Source organism: Physeter macrocephalus, chromosome 8 (genome assembly GCF_002837175.3).
Source record: "Physeter macrocephalus isolate SW-GA chromosome 8, ASM283717v5, whole genome shotgun sequence".
NCBI classification, from domain to species: domain Eukaryota; kingdom Metazoa; phylum Chordata; class Mammalia; order Artiodactyla; family Physeteridae; genus Physeter; species Physeter macrocephalus.
The window spans coordinates 29,778,030-29,796,785 of record NC_041221.1 but is presented as its reverse complement, the minus strand read 5'-3'; the positions used below and the strand labels follow the sequence as shown (position 1 = coordinate 29,796,785).

At 41.5% G+C, this 18,756-nt stretch overlaps 1 pseudogene; it reads left to right on the top strand.

The window, feature by feature from the left end:
- Positions 1-9,851: 9,851 nt before the first annotated feature.
- LOC102990499 (40S ribosomal protein S17-like) lies at positions 9,852-10,720 on the top strand (annotated as a pseudogene).
- Positions 10,721-18,756: the final 8,036 nt, after the last annotated feature.

The window sequence follows — 18,756 nt, the reverse complement described above, 5'->3', positions numbered from 1 at the left end:
GTATTTGTTTGCCTAAAGATGTCTTTATTTTTCCTACATGTTTGGAGGATATTTACAAGATTTTAGGTTTAGTTTTTCCTTTCAGTACTTTAAAGATGTCAGTCTAATGTAATCTGGCTTACATTGTTTCTAATGAGGTTAGTGGTTGCTCTTTTTATTTTTTTTCTTTCTGACTCCTTTAAAATTTTTTCTCTTTGTACCTTTATCTATTTTGGAAAAAGTCTTTTCCAAAAAAGCTATCATACTTCAAAACATTCAAAGTTTTTTGAGATCTATCTCATTTTGCTAAAAATAAACAATTTACATTTCTATTGACTGACTTTTCTTTTGGTTCTGCATCACATTTTGCTGCTTCTTCACAATGTCTAGTAATGTTTTGTTATATACTGGATACTATGGCTGTTATGTTGCTAAAGAGCTGGCTTTTACATTCTTCCTTAACAGAATATTGAATTTTGTTCCAGCAGATAGGTAATTCATTTACTTAAGCTGAACTTATTCAAGGATAATTTTTACGCTTTGTTAGGGACACTTCAGAGTAGTTTTTACTGTGGAACTAGATTAGCATGACCTTCTCTGTGTCTCCATTGAATGTCAGGGATATTTAATGAGTTGTCTCCACTCTGGTCAGTACTCAAGTGTCTCCCAGACTAGGTGAGTTCTAATAGTTTTTCAACTCAAATTTCCCCAGTAATTTTTCTTTATTTGATAGCTTTTTTTGCCCTGTCTTATGGATTCTGCCCTATGCATACACACTTTTGTATTGCACCAAAGAGTAAGGGGAACCACGTGCAGAATTCTGGAGCTTCATTTCTGTATGATTCCCTTCTCTTCATTCCTGCCCCACAATTTCCAGTCACCCTTGTAGCCCAGAGCTATGACATCTGCCTTCTCTGCCCAGTGAGATATCTGCAACCTGCTGGGGCTCCCCACCCCGCCCCCGCCCTACCATTTGCAGAATGCCTCCAGGTAGAAGCTTGTATAACTGTGATGTTCATCTTAAGGCTCCCCTGCTTCCCTTGGGGATCACAGATCTGTGTTGCCTATTGTCTAACATCTAAAAATAATCATTTCCTATATTTTGTTCAGTTTTATAGTTGTCTCTGGTGAGAGGATTAGTCTGGTACAAGTTACTTTGTTATGGCCACAAGCAGAAGACCTCTAACATGTTTTGAAATATCACTTGTGAGGTTGTAGCTCAGCCAGCTTTGCAAGTTTTAAAAATACATTTATCTTATGAATATTCCATGAAGAACAGTTTTTTTTCTATTTCTGCAATATTGACTAGACTTTCCCAAGTCCTGAGAAGTAAAGTTTTCATTGTATAAACCTGAGATACCTTCCCAAGGTTTGCCCTTTCAAAACTGGAATGGCAAAAAGAAAGAAAAGATCAAAAGTATACAAGCAATTTTATACTCTGTGCATCTCAGTGTGATCTTAATGCTGTTTTATAAAAGGCAGAGGGAGATATACTTTTTGAGTTTGGAATAGTTGCCAAGTTGCAAAGAACAGTAGACTAAATATCAAACGATATTGAGTCTTCTCTTGGTTTTATCACTTTCTAATCATGTGATCTTGGGTAAAGGTGACAGTTTCCTCATCTGTGAAATTATATCTGGTTTGTCTGCTTCATGAGATTAACATGTGGTTTAGATGTAGTTAAATAGATCAAAAAGGACATTATAGATGGTAAAACACTGTATAAATAAAGTGTATTGCTCCTCATACTTTCAGAAAGATGAGATAAATTTATGAGTAAAGAGGGTAATTTCAAGTGCAAAACTTTCTTTTTTTTTTTTGTTTTCTTTTTTTTGCGGTACGCGGGCCTCTCACTGTTGTGGCCTCTCCCGTTGTGGAGCACAGGCTCCGGACGTGCAGGCTCAGCGGCCATGGCTCACGGGCCCAGCCGCCCCACAGAATGTGGGATCTTCCCGGACCGGGGCACGAACCTGTGTCCCCTGCATCAGCAGGCGGACTCTCAACCACTGCGCCACCGGGGAAGCCCAAAACTTTTTAAAATTTAATTTATTTATTTTTGGCTGCATTGGGTCTTCATTGCTGTGTGTGGGCTTTCTCTAGTTGAGGCAAGTGGGGCTACTCTTCGTTGTGGTGTGCAGGCTTCTCATTGCGGTGGCTTCTCTTGTGGCAGAGCACAGGCTCTAGGTACGCGGGCTTCAGCAATTGTGGCATGCTGGCTCAGTAATTGCGGCTCGCGGGCTCTAGAGCGCAGGCTCAGTAGTTGCGGTGCACGGGCTTGGTTGCTCCGAGGCATGTGGGATCTTCCCGGACCAGGGCTCGAACCCGTGTCCTCTGCATTGGCAGGTGGATTCTTAACCACTGCGCCACGAGGGAAGCCCTCAAGTGCAAAACTTTCAAAGCAAGGAGGAGGTCAATAATGGAATGAAAATAAGAACTTAGAGAGGATAACTAATTTATTTTTTATTTCTAGTAATTTAATTGAAAATCACGTGTTCTTAGAAGGAAAGCAAATTTCACTCAACTTAGTCAAAATAAGTTTAAATGTGATATTGTAACCTAAAGTGGGGTCTGGCTGCTCACTGCTCAAAAGCCAATAAAGAGGCCGGGTTGGTGGAAAGGAAAGTTTGCTTTATTTCAGATGCCAGCAGTGTGTGGAGGGGGATGAGGAGGGCAGATGCCTGTCCAAAGGCTGACTCCACCCCACACTGACAATCAGGGGGCAAGAGCTTTTATGGATAGAGGAAGGGGGCTACATGCAGAAACAGCAGTCAGCTCTGACAGTCATCTTGAGATTGGTCATGCGCTGGTCTGATCAGCATCATCTTGATTGTTTTAAGTACAGTTAGTCTTTAGTTCCAGGGTCAGTTTGTTCCCATTTCTTTGAGGCGTTCTCGGAACTCTGTGGCAGCTTATGTCATGGCTACAGCCTGGTCGTCATGTAGTTAACTTCTTCCACCTGGTGGGGGTCTCAGTATCTATAAGACAGCTCACAGGATAGGGCTCAGAATATTATCTATAGCCCTTGAGGAGGAACTAAAGGTCCTTGACTCTGCTTAATGACTAAACTATTATTATTTAGTCTTCTTGTTATCCTTTGTTTCTGCATTTTCTCATTTAATCATTTTCTGATTAAACTTGTTCTTTGGCTAAACTTTTTTCACAGACAAAAGGCAGGCTGAGGACATGGGGGGCAAGGACCATAGGGTCCTGCTCCATTTCAGTATGATCAACTGTTTTTGGTATTTTAATCCCATATCCTATCTTAGTTTTAATTATGGGGGTGTATTCTGGAAATAGCTATTACACTGATAAAATTTCATTGAAGAAAGACTATCTCAATACCTATGATTTGTTCCAGTAGTTCTGACATAATCATTAATGTTATGTCATCAAATTTTGACCCAAATTCAAAGGGGTATATTGATGTTCTTAAATAGTGTTTTCCAAAAAGAAAATCATACCTTTGAGAACTTCGAAGATTAAGATTTATCCCCTAGTGTTAAAAATAAACTATTTTCATTTTTTTTTGAGCCAAACGGTTACTGCAGAACAATATCAGGGACAGCACTCTTCCTTCCCCAGTTCATGGACTTATTTACGTCAAAATGAACTTGCTTCTCTCAGTAATCTTATAATCATGGAATCACAAGACAGGAGATCCAGAGGACACCACAGACCTGATCTGAGCCAAGATTCCATTTTACAGAATTACACACTCTGATGGTGACCAACTCCAGGGAGTCCATGTGTAATGCAGACAGGAAAGCACTGCGTACAACATGGAAAAATATATCAATGCCATGTCCATCCATAACTATAGAGCATATCGCTTTGTTTTTTGGAGTTAATCTATTGATATTTTTGAATGTGTTTGTCATCAGTAGTAAAAGGCACTGCACTCAGTATTTTGGAAAGTTACAGAAGAAGGGAGCAGCAAAGATTCTTCCCTCAAGTATCTTATGCTGAGAAGAGCAAGAAAGCCCAGTGCAAGGACATTGCATTATCATTTCTATATATATGAGTTTCGGTCACTGACTTGAACTTAGTTTCATGAGGGCTTACCATGTACCAGGTTGCAATGGGTACAAGAATGTAAAAGATGCAAGAGGGAAGAGATATGGGGATATGTGTATATGTATAGCTGATTCACTTTGTTATAAAGCAGAAACTAACATACCATTGTAAAGCAATTATACTCCAATAAAGATGTTAAAAAAAAAAGAATGTAAAAATGCCCTCTTGTACCTTAAAGTTTGGCAGTCATGAAAGATGTGCAAACAAAGGTGCGCATTATTAGAAGCAGGTCCTAGATTGATAAATACTGTAATATGACAGAAAGGAAATAGTAGGAAATGAAGCTAAAAGAGGAAGGCGTGGTAGTAGGGATAAAAAAAGTGTAGAGAATTGTGAGATATTGGTAACTAAATGGATGTGGTAGGTAAGGGAGTGGAAGGCACCTGAGATAATAGTGGTTTGTTTGCTTGGGTAAATCGTTATGAGACGTTTCCACCAAACAACAGAGAGAGTACTAAAGAGATGGAGAATATGTGGCACTGGAAACGGAAACGAGTTTCATTTTTCAACATGTTGACTTCGAGATGTCTGTGAAAAATCCTGGTAAAAATGCCAGGAAGACCTTTAGACATATATATAAGCTTAGCCAGTAGAAGATTTCTAGACCAGAGAAAGTGATTTGGGGGTTTATAATGCTTAAGGCATAATGCAAACAGTGGGCATAAATGAGGTTACCTGGAAAAAGAGTACAGAGAGAATATTATTCCAAGTAAAGAATCCTGGAGACTGGGCTTCCCTGGTGGCGCAGGGGTTGAGAATCCGCCTGCCGACGCAGGGGATGCGGGTTCGTGCCCCGGTCCGGGAAGATCCCACGTGCCGCGGAGCGGCTGGGCCCGTGAGCCGTGGCCGCTGAGCCTGCGCGTCCGGAGCCTGTGCTCCGCAACGGGAGAGGCCACAACAGTGAGAGGCCCGCGTACCGCAAAAAAAAAAAAAAAAAAAAAAAAAAAAGAATCCTGGAGACTAAAATTTAAGGGGCCAGTTGAAGCAGGAGGCTTTTATGAAGAAGACTGAGAGAGGGCAGTCAGAAAGATAGAAGTCAGCCATGTCCTCCTGCCTGCATGACTGACAGAACCCTGTGTGCTGTAGAATCACTCCTCCGTTATCCCAGGGAAAGTGGATGTTGATTAGACTCAGTCAATTGTGGAAATCCCCCTTGCCATTGAGATGCATGTGAGGCCGTTCTGGTTAGGAAGAAATAAAGGGAGTCTGAGGGCCGCTATTATTTTTCTTGCTCCTAAAAAAAGGAACTTGGCTCATAGGTTTGCCTGGTTTCAGCCTCTCAAGGGAAACCTCTGAGGATGTAGCAACCATCTTGGGATTCTGAAGTAACAGGTGTGAAAGTAAATGCCAACAACTCACTAAGGGCATCAGAGGGGAAAGAGAGAGGTACCCAACCTGCAAGCAAACGTGGAACTGTGAGCCTCTGTCTACTTTTTATGTGACAGACCATACCTGCTAGGGCCTAAATTATGTCCCCTCTCCAAATTCATTTGTTGAAGCTCTAACTTTCAACGTGACGGTATTTGGAGATAAGACCTTTAGGAAGAAATTAAGGTTAAAAGAGTTAAGCGTGGGGCCCGAATTCCATAGACTGTTGGTCTTTTAAAAGGAGGAGAGAGAGATCTCTTGTTTACTCTCTGTGCATGCGCGGAGGAAACTCCATGTGAGAATATAGCGAGAAGGTGGCCATATGCAAGACCGGAAAAGGAACTTCACCAGGGACTGAATTGGCTGGCACCCTGATCTGGGACTGCTAGTCTCCAGAACTTTGAGAAAATAAATTTCTGTTATAAGTGACCCAATCTATAATATTTTGCTATGGCAGACTGAGCTGACTAATACAAGACCCTATATATTGTTGAGAGAGAGGAGAGAAAAGACAAAATAAGGAAGGAAGGAGGGAGGGAAGGAAGAGAGGGAAGTCAAGTCAAATTAGGAGAGAGTGATGTGGAAAACAAGGAAGATAGGTTATTTCCAAAGGATGAAATGGTTGAGAATCTCTAAAGATTTACAAAGAGCAAGTCAATAAGTCTTGGAATAATTTCCGAAAATCATTGGTGACCCCATCCATTCAAATGATGTAGGCGATATTGAGATGATGCTAGAACAAAGAATGAATAGGAATTGAGCAAGGGAGATCAAATATTGACAACATTTTCAAAAAGTTTGGTTGAAAAGGAAGATAGGGAGGTATCTAAAGAGATACAAGGACAAGGAAGAGTTAATCTTTAGAATGGGAAAATTTTAAAAAAATTATAGGCAGAGGGTCAAGTGTCAGGAAAGAGGAAGCGGTTGAAGATACAGAAAAGAGAGCATTATTTATGGAGAAAGTCTCTGAGAAGATGGGAAGTTGTAGGCTTCAGAAAAAAGATGAAGATTTTGACTTGAAGTAGAAAAGACACATTATCTCAGGTCATGGAGAGAAGAAGTGAGGAATGTGGTTATACAAATTAGAGGAAGGAATGGGTAGCAGAAGCCAGAGAGGTGATATCCTTTGCCCTTAAGTGGGAGAGAATTTTGTTTGTAGAGAATGAAGGGGGTGGGTGTCGGCATGGAAGCAGGAGTGGCCACATTCTACATCCTTGAACACACTCAAGCAGCTGCCTCTTGGCTGACTGAAGAGTGGAATTAGCCCAAGAATGTGACCCTGTTAAGTCATGCATCTCTTGGCATCCAAGTGAATGAGAGGCCATTGGAGTTGCTGCTATAATTAGGTTAAAGTACATGCCACAGGGCCTTATCAAGATTTGTAGTGATCCCAGGAGATATGCGACTGTATCAGCAAGATTTTTTTAAAAAAAGTAAAAGTTGAATTAATGCGTTAAGGATAAAAAGGCAATTTTTGCAAAATTTAAAAATGCATTGTATCTCTAGGGTTTGATATCTTGTGACTTGAGTGTATCAGCCTAGTACCTATGGAATGATGAGCAATGTTTTTTTTATTTTTAAATTAAATATATGGATAGTTGTTTGAGCATGATGTGTATGTTCTGACTCATGTTGACCATTTGCACTGGAGAAGCCAGATCTTGTCAATCCTGTTAGCACACTTAGGAAAGATGGGGAATATAGTGGTCCTTAAAAGGAATCGTGGGCCACTTGATCGAAATATTAAAAAGTGAACATAAGAACCAGACATGATATTATTAACTATTATTTTCTACTGATTTATTAAACAGCAGCAACTACCCAGCTGGGCCTCTCTTTTTGTACCCCTTGTACTTATTTGGTTATCTATTGTTGTGTAAAGAATCACATCAAAGCAACAAAAATCGCTTTATTATTTTCTCTCATTGTTCTGGGTGTTGACTAGGTTCAGTTAGGCAGTGTTTGCTTGGGGGTGGGGTCTCTCATGCTATTGCAGCAGATGGTGTTTGGGGCTAGAGTCACCTTGTGACTCACCTACTCAAATGTCAGGAGGTTGATGCTGGCTACTGGCTGGGACCTCAAAAGGCACTTTATTTATTTATTTTTTTTTGTGGTATGCGGGCCTCCCTCTGCTGTGGCCTCTCCCGTTGCGGAGCACAGGCTCCGGACGCGCAGGCTCAGCGGCCATCGCTCACGGGCCCAGCTGCTCCGCGGCACGTGGGATCCTCCCAGACCGGGGCACGAACCCGGTTCCCCTGCATCGGCAGGCGGACGCGCAACCACTGCGCCACCAGGGAAGCCCTCAAAAGGCACTTTAGCCAGAAAGTTAGACCTGACCTCCGTGTGGCCTTGCCACTTCCTCATAGCATGGTGGCTACGTTCCACAACAGGGTCCCAGGAGCTCTAGGTGAAATCCATATAGACTTTCATGTCCTAACCTTGGAAGTTCCATAGCATCAGTTCTGCTGTTGTCAGATTCAAGTGGAGAAACAAAGCCCCTACACCTCTATGGGAGGAGCTACAGCATCACATGGGAAGAAGAAATGTGGGATGGGAGCTTTTGTTGCAGTCATTTTGGAAAGTACAATCTGCATACTGCTTGACTGACAGAGTGGCACTCTGTCTAGACTACAGTCTTAAGGCAAACGCCTTGCATCTCTTCCAACCCTACTCTGTCCTTTGGAAATTTCGTCTGTGTGCTTACTAAGGGTGTCTTCGAGGGCCATAAATGGCACCTATGTATGCCATCTCACAAGTTAAATCTGGGACTATTCCTTGTCAGAGACTTCTTTTAAAGGAGAATTTAATTTTTAGAGCAGTTTCAGGTTCACTGCAAAATTGAGTGGAGGTACGGAGATTTCTCATATACCCTCTGCCCTCACACAAGTATAGTCTCCCCTCTTTATCAAATTCTGCATCAGAGTGGACTTTTGTCACAATTGATGGACATACATTGATGCACCATAATCACCCAAAATTCATAGTTTACATTAGGGTTCACTCTTGATATTGCACATTCTATGGGTTTGAACTAATGTATCAGATGTGTCCACCATTATAATACCAGACAGAACAGTTTCACTGCCTTAAAAATCCTAGTTTTGTCTATTCCTCCCTCCCTCCCTCCAACCCTTGACAACCACTGAGACTTTTTAACTAAAGCCCACTGGTTCTTCTATACTGTACCCTGTTATCAGAATTATACTTTCTATAAAAAATTCTGAACTCTTATTCTCCTGATCAACAATCTCCAATGGATTTTTCCACTGTGTATAGATTAAGTTGAAATGCTTCATTTTTTTGGATCCCACGTTACAATAGTTAAATTAAAGGAAAATTAGTGGATTGACAAATAGTGGGCACTCAAAAACTAGGTTTGGGGATTACAAATATAGCAAAATGGTATTTTTCTTCATCTCCCATCTTTCCACGTCTGGCTGACCTCTTTCTTGGAATATATTACACACCTATTTCCATTCTCAAGCCCTGGCCCAAATGAGCTAAATTAGCAGAAAGATGTCTTTGGCTAAACTAGAAAAAAGAGAGACACTTCAAGCACAGTAACACCCTAGAGTCGTGCTAAAAGTTTTGTCTTCTAGATCCTTCATCTTGAAGTTCAGACAAGAAAAGACCATCCTTTTTATCCTTGCCTCCAAAATCAGGTCCTACCCCAGATTCACCAAGACTGGAAATCTGATGATTTCAAATAACTAGCAGTCTTGACTGAAGACAGAGTAGGAACAACTAAGATCATTTGGAGAAGACAAAGGAGTTGATAGTCCTAGAACAGGGGTCCATAAACTATAACCAATGGTCCAAATCTGGCCTGCCACTTGCTTTTTAAATAAAGTTTTATCAGAACACAGCCACACCATTTATTTAGCTATTGTCTATGGGTGCTTTCATTCTTTAACAGCAGCGTTGAGTAATTGTAAAAAAGAATGTTTGACCTGTGAAACTTAAAATATTTACCATCTGGCCTTTTTCAGAAAATGTTTGCTGGCCTCTGATCTAGAAAGCCATGGTGAAGAGAAAAGGTACCAGAAGCTAAAGAGGGGAGACTGATTTGGGACCCCCTGATATGGACTCATTACAGGATGAAGTGTTGTCAAGGGGAAACGCATGAACTATTTGGCATCATTTTCTGGATTCTGGATAGTGTTATGGTAGGATGACACATTCTGGAAAGGGAATATATGTTTATGTACTTGCAATAATGACAAAAAAATTTACAAAAGGATAAGTAAGGCATTCCATCTTTTTACAGTTTTATCTCCCACTTCAACCCATCACATCCTCTATACATCCCTCATTGTAACCTTTTTCCTAGAATGGAATCTGAGCCCTCAAGCTGCTGGGATTTGGTGCAAGTTCCTTCTTGGGTCTGTAATGCTCTTCCACTTTGTTGAAGACCTCGGAGCTTCAACTCAATGGTCAACACTCAAAAGGCTTTCCCTGATAATCACATCCCTACCACCCCCAATGAGTCTGAGCTTCCTTTGCATCACTTGGTACAACTCAGTTTGTACCAGATTATTAGGACATGTCCTCGTCTCTTCAACAAGATATCAGCACTGGAAGGCAGAAATATGGCGTTTTGTTTGTCTTCATTTTTCAGTTCGATCTTACTAACTCTTCTAATCCCTGTCTTCTCATTAGTACAGTGCTTTATAGACTTTAAATATTTATTGACTTGAACATGAGAGTTTTGAAAATAAAACTTTGTAGTTCTATTCCCCTTCTAGTAGGAATCTAAAGAAAGAATACTTTGACTCAAGATTATTTTGTGTAGCTGTTCTTGAAAAGCAAAAATTCTTCTCTAAAAAATACTCCAGAGACCTAAAGTCTGTCATCTAATAAAGAAATGGACCTCTTTTACCAAGGACCGCCAACACAGGCCACATCGCACCAAAACCATGAAGAAGGCGGCTCGGGTCATCATTGAGAAGTACTACACGCGCCTGGGCAACGACTTCTACACCAACAAGTGCATGTGCGAGGAGCTCGCCATCATTCCCAGCAAGAAGCTCCACAACAAGATCGCAGGCTGTGTCACACATCTGATGAAGCAGATTCAGAGTGGTCCAGTGAGACGTATCTCCATCAAGCTGCAGGAGGAGGCGAGGGAGAGGAGAGATAATTACATGCCTGAGGTCTCAGCCCGGGATCAGGAAATCACTGAAGTAGATCCTGACACTAAGGAAATGCTGAAGCTCTTGGACTTTGGCAGTCTGTCCAACGTGCAGGTCACTCAGCCTACAGGAGGGATGATTTCAAAACACCACATGGAGCCGTTTGAATCTTTCTGCTGTGCTGTAATATTTTCAGTAAACCTCAGACAGCAACAAAAGCAATGGAACCCATGTTCTTAAAGCAACGGGCTAAATGGAGATTATGTCTGGAGGAAGAAACCAGTGGAGACGTAGAAGCTACTGCCCACTCTGCCTTCTAAACCAAGAGGTCAGACCATCCTCCTTGACTGACATCTGCTTTGTGATTCTCCCCTTCAGCCGAGATTAAGCCAGATGGAAGGCTGAGTAAAGGAAGCTTGAATCTATCCTAGCAAGTACATTTTGTTCTAAGGGGGAGAGAGTACTAATTTTGTACTTGAAAAAAAAAAGGATCCCATTCAAATATAAACTAATTTCCTGTCTTCAACGGTGGTTGCCATCATTCGCAAACTGAGGTCATCATTATAGCCTCTCTGGGACTTTGACTGGCACAGAAGAAAGTGACTTAATCGACTGTATTAAAATGTTTTTAGAAAACATCATTTTAGACCTGGACAAATGATAGCAACTTTAAATCCAAGACTATTTTTCTTAATAAGACTAACAGAAGCTAAGATAAGGAGAGTTATACCACAAAATGTGTTTCTACTGTCTTTGTTGTTCTAAATGCTGAATGGTTTATTGTTATTCCTAGAGTTTAGTCTAATATTGAATGAGTCAGTAAGGGCTAAAATTATAGCACTCAGAAGGATGGATATTAGAGGGATAGTCTTGACAAAAGTAGTTTCAGTAGCAACAGCAAGGGCACTTTGCATTGTTCTTTTTTTTTTTTTAAGTGAGTAAATAGATTTTTCTTTAGAAAGCTTTAATATTTAATGTAAATTTACTTACAATGCTTGGGAGAATGTTTCTTTAATAAAACACATTTTGTTCTCAGGAGTCTACTATTTCAACATTGTTTATTCCCCTCATTGATTGAGTCTTAGAATATCCTCTATTATTATTCTCGCTAAGAAGTATAATGCTTATTCTGATGTAAAGAAAGAGGAAAAGAGCATATTATATGCAAAAATAAGGCCCTGAATGGTACTCAGTTGAAGAACATCATATTGGTGTATAAATCAGTGTTCCTGGTTTAACTCAGTGAAGGTAAATCTTAGCATCTGGGTCACAGCCAGATATTCTTTAAGAGCCATAAAGTACAGACACTAAATTTCCCTTTACTCAGATATAAACCTACAGCCTAATGTTAAGCAATTTTCATTGAATTGATGTTCTTCCTCTCAACCGATTTTACTTAATCATATTTATTAGGGAAGCTTAGCACATCAAAAGCGCATTTGAAAATAATCCCATGACTAACCTTAGGGCAAAAAGTTAATGCAATGTATATTGCCAAGTTCATTAACTACTTTCCTGATGGACTCACAGCTGTGTAATGAAGACATTAGCCATCAATTAAATGAACAGTGATCTTGAGACCAGAGTTTTCAGCAGGGAAGTCAGCTGTGTTATGGGTACTGAGAGGCAACAACTGAATGGGCGTATTTCCAAGCATTCCTTAGTTTTATGCCTTATGAGATAGTATTTGTGAAAAGCCTATGAAAAGTGGTCAATTTGGAAAGTCAAAACACATTTAAATGGTTTGGGAGGATTTTAATAAAAACTGAGCTTTAGAATAACATTTAACGTATCATATAATTACAGATTTACGTTCAAAAGTTGTTATTTAAGGTATAAACAGAGGTACATAATAAGACTTATAAATTATTGAGCTTGCACTTATCCTTAGTTATTTATAGAAAGATGCCATTAAATAGAAATGCAATTTTATAGAGACAGCTAAAACTCATACAATTAGTATTTCTTGATGAAGTAGACAGACACTGTTTTGGGGACAAGAGTCTACTGACATACAAAAGTAAGAAAGAAATGCTAGCGAGTCTTGTGTTTAAGTAAAGTGTATTATAACACGGTTACTCTAGGGCTGGTGTAACCGCTGTTAAAAGGTATAAAAGCAAAAATAAACAAATGGAACCTATTTAAGCTTAAAAGCTTTTGCACAGCAAAGGAAACCTTTGACAAAATGAAAAAACAACATACTGAATGGGAGAAAATATTTGCAAATGGTATGACTGATAAGGGACTAATATCCAATACATATAAAAAGCTCATATAAGTCAACATCAAAAAACAAACAAACAAAACCTAACTAACCAGGTTAAAAAATTTAAAAAAGAACTGAATAGACGTTTTTCCAAAGAGGAAATGCAGATGGCCAACAGGCACATGAAAAGATGCTCAACATCACTAATCATCAGGAAAATGCAAATTAAAACCACAGTAGGACTCACCTCACACCTGTCAGAATGACCATCATCAAAAAGAACACAAATAACAAATGCTGCTGAGGGTGTGGAGAAAAGGGAGCACTTGTGCACTGTTGGTGGGAATGTAAATTAGTGCAGCCACTGTGGAGAACAGCATGGAGGTTCCTCAAAAAACTAAAAATAGAACTACCATATGACCCAGCAATTCCACTCCTGGGTATATATCTGAAAAAAACAAAAACACCAATTGAAAAAGATACATGCACCCCAATGTTCATAGCAACATTATTTACAATTGCCAAGTTATGGAAGAAACCTGTGTCTATCAACTGATGAATAGATAAAGGAGATGTAGTGTGTATATAAACAATGGAATAGTACTCAGCCATAAAAAAGAACAAAGTTTTGCCAATTGCAGCAACAAGAATGGACTTGGAAGGCATTATGCTAAGTGAAATAAGTCAGACAGAGAAAGACAAATACCATGTGATAGCACCTATATGTGGAATCTGAAAAATACAACAAACTCGTGAATACAACAAAAAAGAAGCAGACTCACAGATACAGAGAAAAAACCAGTGGTTACCAGTGGGGAAAGGGAAGAGGAAAGATAAGGGTGGGGGAGTCAGAGGTGCAAGCTATTAGATATAAAATACTGTACAACATGGGGAATATAACAAATATTTTATAATAACTACGAATGGAGTATAACCTTTAGAAATTGTGAATACTATATTGTATGCCTGTCACATACAACATTGTACAGCAACTCTACTTTAATAAAAAAAGGTAATATATCAAAGTATCTGTCTCTCTTCTTGTAGTGTTTGCAGAGGATCAGGAAGGAAGTTGTTCAAATGGTGATACTCATGAAGGGCATATTCCTAGAGGTTATAGACACTCGCCACAAAGGCAGCAGAAGACCCTTCTGGTCATTGTGCTTAGACTAACCCAAGTGTTGGTCCACGTGAAGCACTTAGCACAGGACCAGGCACCCAGGCTAAGTGCTCGAGATACGTAGCTATTTTACCATTATTAACCCAATAAAAATAATGGCATAAAAACTGCAGGTTGTCCGTTCCCACCTCAAGGTATGGTCCCCTTAATGAGGTTGATTTACTACAGCATTAACATATTATGAGAAGGAAAATCAAGGGTGTAACATTAATATTCTCCCTTGACTAAGGAGGAAATAAAATTCTGTTTAGCCGTTTATTAACATTAAGAAGTTTCATGAAAGCTGAGGGCATTTTATCTGGGAGAAATCCAAAGTGTGATTGGAGTCAAACTTTGACTGAGAAATTGTCTCTACTGTTCTAGAGATTTTTAAAAACTATTCTAAAACTGTTACTCTCCCATGAAATCTTGGGTAGATATAAAGACGTTTGTATCCATCAACCACTACTATTGTTTTTTTAACATCTTTATTGGAGTATAATTGCTTTACAATGTTGTCTTAGTTTTTGCTGTATAACAAAGTGAATCAGCTATATGTATACCTATATCCCCGTATCCCCTCCCTCTTGCGTCTCCCTCCCTCCCACCCTCCCTATTCCACCCCTCTAGATGGTCACACAGCACCGAGCTGATCTCCCTGTGCCATGCGGCTGCTTCCCACTAGCTATCTATTTTACGTTTGGTAGTGTATATATGGCAATGCCACTCTCTCACTTCGTCCCAGCTTACCCTCCTCACTCCGTGTCCTCAAGTCCATTCTCTACATCTGCGTCTTTATTCCTGTCCTGCCCCTAGGTTCTTCAGAACTTTTTTTTTTTTAAGATTCCATATATATGTGTTAGCGTATGGTATTTTTTTCTCTTTCTGACTTACTTCACTCTGTATGACAGACTCTAGGTCCATCTACCTCACTACAAATAACTCAATTTTGTTTCTTTTTATGGCTGAGTAATATTCCATTATGTATATGTGCCACATCTTCTTTATCCATTCATCTGTTGATGGACACTTAGGTTGCTTCCATGTCCTGGCTGTTGTAAATAGTGCTGCAATGAACATTGTGGTACATGACTCTGTTTGAATTATGGTTTTCTCAGGGCAGATGCTCAGTAGTGGGACTGCTGGGTCATATCATCAACCACTATTATGGAGAGCTGGCTTTGAACATGGTAGAACTGAGCTAAGTGTTAATTTCTTCACAAAGAGTTAGTGAGTCATTTCTCTTTTCTGGATGATGTGGAGACTGCAGAGAATAAGGAAGCCAAGTTCCTTTCTATCCAGGAGCTTCCATTCCCATAGGGAGTGGAAGGTTAATAGAGACAATATACAAATAATAATAAACAATGGCAATATACAATAAACAAAAAACAATGAAATGAGATGAAGACAGTAAACTCAGAGTGACTGTAGGGTTATGTGAGACGGGTGGAGTTGGCAAGTACCTTGGTGATGAAGGCCAGTGATGACATTTGAGCTGAGACCTGAATGCTGAGAAGGAGGCCAGTGGCCATGTTAAGATCTTTGCAAAGAACATTCCAGGCAGAGGGCTCGGTATGATAAACAGCCTCCAAAGATGGCTTCTGTCAATTCCTTCCCTTTCTATAAGGTCAGGCCACTCCTACTATCCAGAGGCAGTCTTTTTTTCCTTCACTGGCAGATGCAGAGACATGCCTGTTCCAAGCCTATCTTTTAAGGCTGGTAGCTTCTGCTTTCCCTCTTTGAAGCCAGCTGCCTTTTAAAAAGTTCAACTGCTCTGAAACTGCCATGCTGTCAGGAAGCCCAAGCTATAAAGAGAGGCTACTGAGAACCATCTGGGTGAAGACTTCATCAGCTTTCCAGGCCAACCCAATTGAACGCCACCAACTGAGTGAACACAAATGACACAGAAGAGAAGAACCCCCCAGCTGAGGCCAGTCAACCCACAGAATTGTAAAAAAGAATAACGTGCCGTTTTAAGTCACTGCTTCTGGGGAGAGTTTGTTATGCATGGATGGATAACGAAAGCAATCAGAACAGAACAACTTAAGGAATAGGGTTTTTCTTTTTAGGGTGACTAAATTCCCAAAACGCAGGGCAGTGGGTGATAAAATCTCCCCAAGTTCTGAAGGGAGATACTAGAAACATCCCTACAGGACTTGCTAGGAGGTGCACGAGGTGCTCATACAAGGAGGGTGTCTAAGAAAAGGCTCGAGTCATCGAGTGCAGCGTGCTCTGAAGTGCATTTGCAGGGAAGAAAGCGCAGCAGCACTTCCCTATCTTTCTCCATGGGTAGAAGGGAATTGGTTCTGGTCCTTCCTCTAAGTCATGGGCAAGAGGCAGCAGCTGAACATTTTTGGGGGGTGGGGGGATGGGGGACGGGGGTGTTTGCAAGAAGGGAAAACCGGAATTCTATTCTGTCTCTCAGGACTTGCTTACAGAAGCTCAGACACCAGCCTCCCAGCAAAGAAAAGTGAGGGGCCCTTCTTGGATAATCTGGGATTTGAGTGGCAAGAAGTCGGTTGCCCAGGTTTGGGCTGGAAAAGTCTGAAGATAGGAAGCTGGCTGGGGAAACCGGCCATGGTAGAGCCAAAGGAGAGTGCAGCAGGGCGACTCTGGAGGCTCCAGGGCTTGGCGGGGCCCCAGTGTGGGACAGTGCCCACTAGCCCTGTAGGCTCTGCAGAAGGCAGCACGGCCTGGAAGGACCCCGACCCACAGGCTGACTGACTGCAAGGGAGAGGATTCCAAGGGTGTGCATGGGATGGGGGAGCTGGGGATGTAGGTCTGAATAACCGCTCCAAGAATGCATGGCTCACATCAGGGAACAGCGCTCTACCAAGGCCCCTGTGGTTGGCAGCGGTGCCGCTGTCTCTGAAGAATGTATGGTGAGCCTTGCAGGGAAGAGCTAACACCTGGGTGTCAGCCCGGACTGAGGGCATTTGAAAGCCAGAGACGAATCCAGTTAAGACAACACAGGTCTGTAAACCAGCCGTCGCATCTTTCCCACAAAGCCCGCTCCTTGGGAACCTGTGCTGCTTCCCGAGCAGAGGGCTAGCTTCACACTGGGGGTGGGAACACATTTTTTTTTTAGAGAATGAGCAAAAAGCTAAGAGCACTGTTAGGCATCGTTTTCACGGGAAGGGAAGAGCAGTTCAACAGAGTATTTTTCAGCCCAGTGTCGGGAGAAGAATAAAGCTCTTTTCTGATTGGACCCTCTCTCCCAAGTTTAGCCCATTCGGTTACAAGTTCAAGGGCCCTTAAAGAGAAGTAGGTTTACTGGGGATCTGAAAGAAGGCATCTGTGGTGGGGAAATGATGAGCAGAGATCAAGGGGAATGATGGTGTGAAATGAGGCTGGAGGGGGAGAGGACAGAGGTTGGGTCCTGTGCTCCTTGGTGGCCCTGGAGACGTATCTGGATTTCATTCTGAGTGTTCTGAGTGTTTTGGAAAGCCACTGGAGGGTTCTAGGCAGGAAAGTAAGAGGAAGTGATTTTTCAGAAAACTGGCTGCTCTCTGGGGAACTGGGTGCGAGGAGGCCGTCGGAGGTGTGGAGGGGAGAGATGAGAGACATCCAGAAGAATGTTCCACCACAGAGAGTTTCACCCTTCAAAGCACTTTGATACCTGGGAGAGGTAAGTGAGAGGTATATTTGGTTTTGTTATTTGATGAATTAAAGGCCATCTAGACAGGTGGGGATTAGCCCGGTGTTATTTTTCAGTGCTTTGGACTGAATATATAAGCAGCTCTCAGAACCTATTGTGCATATGAATCACGTGGGAGGTAGTTAATATACAAATTCCTGGGTCTCATTTGAGCTCTTCTCACTCAGCAGGGCCAGCACGGGGCCCTGGAACCTGCATTGTTAAGAGCATCAGGTTCTCATGCTGGTGTTTCAGGGATACTGAAAAACCCTGAATCCTTGCTCTGAAAGGGTCTCCACTTCCCTGCAATTTTGGTTTTCTCAGATGTCCAGTGAACTCTGCACTCTGCATGTCAACACTTATTAAACATTTTATTTCACTGCATTCTATTTTTTCACCTCTTTTTTTTTTTTCACCCCTGGAGCTTTAAACACTTTGAGGACTAGCTTTTTTTCCCTCCTCTTTCTTTGTCTCTCTCTTTAATTTCCCTCCCCACAGAACAGAATTCCGGGTGCATAAGTACTTTATTATTATTTTTTTTTTTTTTGTGGTATGCGGGCCTACCTCTGCTGCGGCCTCTTCCGTTGCGGAGCACAGGCTCCGGACGCGCAGGCTCAGCGGCCATGGCTCACGGGCCCAGCCGCTCCGCGGCATGTGGGATCCTCCCGGACCGGGGCGCGAACCCGGTTCCCCTGCATCGGCAGGCGGACGCGCAACCACTGCGCCACCAGGGAAGCCCCATAAGTACTTTAAAACTGTTTTTAAAGCAATGCCCTGATCACAGTGTAAAAGCATTTAAAGGACCATGTATCAATTACAAGCAGAACAATTTAGAGACAGAAGTGGTTTAGTGATATAAATAAAGGACCCATTTTCTTTAGGAAGTAAAAGAAACACAATCTTCAACCTTTCCCTCCCTTAACCAAAGACGTTTTAGGAGAATCGAATTCCGAGTCATAGACAATAAATGGTAAATGAAGGACAGCTTGCTTTTTTACCTACAGCAAAATGGAATTCGCTCCAGGTATCTGGATAACCTTGACGCAGCAGGAAGTGTATGATTCAATCATACGTGGGCATAATAATGCATATTGGTACAGACTAAAGTTTGTAAATGTTCCAAACTGTCCCAGGCAAGATCATCCAGAGACAGATGGGGGGAGACATTATCTCCTTGATGCTGACGAGGGCATGGAATCAT